General features: G+C 51.4%; 1 non-coding gene across 1 annotated transcript; it reads left to right on the top strand.

Annotated features, from left to right (window-relative positions):
- The first annotated feature begins 537 nt into the window (after positions 1–537).
- TRNAE-UUC (transfer RNA glutamic acid (anticodon UUC)) lies at positions 538–609 on the top strand. The gene has a single exon. It is a non-coding gene; the product is annotated as a tRNA-Glu (tRNA).
- Positions 610–2,545: the final 1,936 nt, after the last annotated feature.

Below are 2,545 nucleotides of genomic sequence, written 5' to 3'. Positions count from 1 at the left end.
ACATGATCAATAGTCAGTTCTTCCTGCACATCCGCAGCCAGCTACTGCAGTGTCCCACCTGTTACCTGTCTTGTACCCGTGTCTGATAAGGTTGTTCTCAGTCAAAACTGGGTAGTGTAGCTTTTCTGCCTGCTTTTGCGGTTGCTCAAATTTGTTTAGGAGCACGTTGGTGGCTGTTACCAAGTTTCTGTGCCTTTTTAGGCCGGAGTTGATTTGTTCATCTTCCCATTAGTAATTTCCTACTTTTTCAGTTTTGTCAACCTCCAACCTCGTCTTTTAACTAAGTGAGGGAGCAGCCCTGCACCCCTCACCCCACTCCCTGCTCCTGACCAACGGTGCGGACAGAGGTCAGCGAGCAGTGAACAGTGGTCAGCGGGCAGTGGGAGACAAACGGTGGTCAGCAGGCAGGGACAACGAGCGGTGGGCAGCGCGGGCACAGGCAGGCGGCGCAGACAGGAGGCAGGGCGGGCAGGAGACGGTGCAGGAACGCAGCGATGCAGGAAGCAGCTGTCGCAGCCAGGCAGCCCTACCAAGCAATCCCACATGGTCTAGCGGTTAGGATTCCTGGTTTTCACCCAGGCGGCCCGGGTTCGACTCCCGGTGTGGGAAAGTGCGTTATTTTTTCCTCCGTTCGCCTTTTTGCCTTTCGGTTGTAAATTCTGCGCGACCCCTTCGACGGCTCACGGCGCGGGTGACACGAGCAACTCCCGCCCTCACCCCTGGCGCCTTACGCGAACGCACGGCCAGGTTTACAGGAAGGAACACCAGCGATAGCCGGCATTATCCCCTAGCGCTGCAGAGCCAGTCCCTCCTGCGGATCAAGCCGTCCCACAAAGAAGAAAACTTTTTTTAGGAATGTGTTACTGAGAGCTTCCCCTCAGCTCCAGAGGTGAATCCAGCCAAGTGCGTAGTGACCACACCAACAGCCCTGCGGAGCTGAACGCCGACAGCCGACGGGCCAGGGCAGTGCTGTGGTACGCTGGGTCTGGCAACAAGACTGGACACGCAGCTTGTGCTGCTCTTTGCTACTCCAGACCCCTCCTTAGCCACCTTACCCCTGTCTGTTAGTACTGGAAGCGTGGGGCTGCATCCTCTCTCGCACACTGCCTGGGCACCAGCCAAGGGCAAGGGATGTGTTAGTGGAGTAGACAAAAAACCCCCATGTCTGTGTACTCCTTCCAGAGCCTGGCTCCACAGGCAAATGATAGGAGAAAGGCCTTAGGTAAATCCACCAACATGAGCCTATGCACATACTTCAGTCACAATCACAAGATGAGGGAGCAAGGAACATGGAGCTGGTTAGACCAGACCTGATGGCTGACTGGAAGCCGAGGCGTAACGGACAGGCAGTGCATGGGAATAAATAGAATAAACCTTGTTTTGTCTGTGAGAAGACTAGTAATTTTGTTTGCAACCAACCTGTACAGAAACGATTAGGTTGGAAAAAACCCTATTACAGTCATGCTTTGTTTTTAATTTTAAACAGATCATTTTTCCTAAATGTTCCAAACTCTACTAGTTGACCACTTCAGCTTAGAAAGACTTGGACACTCTGGGCAAGGGCCCCAGGACCATTTACTGCTATTAACATTTCAGAAACTTTGTTAGGAATGACATTAAATGAGACAGTAGCCTGGGACTTCCAGAAAAGTTATCATTTCAGGAGGAAAAGTTTGTTTAGAATTAATCTTTACATTGTTTCAGATTTGTAGAACAAAAAAAAATAAACAACCTAAAATTCCCCAGCAACAATTTATTTCATGCTGATACCAGCAGGAAACCCACTTTATGTTACCTGTACAACCTTGAACAATTCCAAATTTACAGCATATTATTAAATTTAAATACAAATGAACCATTCTGTGATCTCTGAAGGAAACAAAGCACTGTTAATGAAACAAGACGGACTTGTTTAAACAAAAACACTAGTTCCCTTCTGAGTTAAACATTCAGCTTCAAGACTTCAGCAATCTGCAGTGGCTTGGGCCAAAAGCCGCACCAGAAGGGCAGGCCATTGACAGATTTACTTGGGATTGAAGTGGCTAAAAAATCTGCGAGACACTGCTGGCCTGTTAAGGGAGGTGTTGTTTCTGGCAGAAGGGTACTGCTGAACACCTTCGGACATTGTTAATCTGACTGAATCAAGCCCTCAGCCAAAAGGAGGAAGATCAGACCACACAATCTCTGGTGAAGGAACACAGTAATTTCGCCCTCCTGCCGTAATCCACTTTAGTTTGCTGGAAAGTAAGAACCTACGACAAGGCCTCGGCATGGTGCTCAGAATGTCCTGAAGGATCCTCCCAGAGGCAGGGAAAGAACGGGTGCCCCGAACGCACCGCAAACCCACAAGCTCGCCCCTGGGCTCCGGGCGCAGCCGCAGCCCCACCCACAGCGGCCCCAGGCTCGGCCCGCCCGCCGCTCGGCCCCGCCCGCCGGGCGCCAGGCGGGCGTGCAAGCTCTCGCGAGAGCTCAGAGGCGCGTGACAAAGCCACCTGTCTACCCAAGTCTCGCGAGCATTTGAGCCACTGCTTCCGGGCGCGATATC

Source organism: Aphelocoma coerulescens, chromosome 20 (assembly GCF_041296385.1).
Source record: "Aphelocoma coerulescens isolate FSJ_1873_10779 chromosome 20, UR_Acoe_1.0, whole genome shotgun sequence".
NCBI lineage: Eukaryota > Metazoa > Chordata > Aves > Passeriformes > Corvidae > Aphelocoma > Aphelocoma coerulescens.
This window is presented reverse-complemented; position numbering and strand designations above follow the sequence as displayed.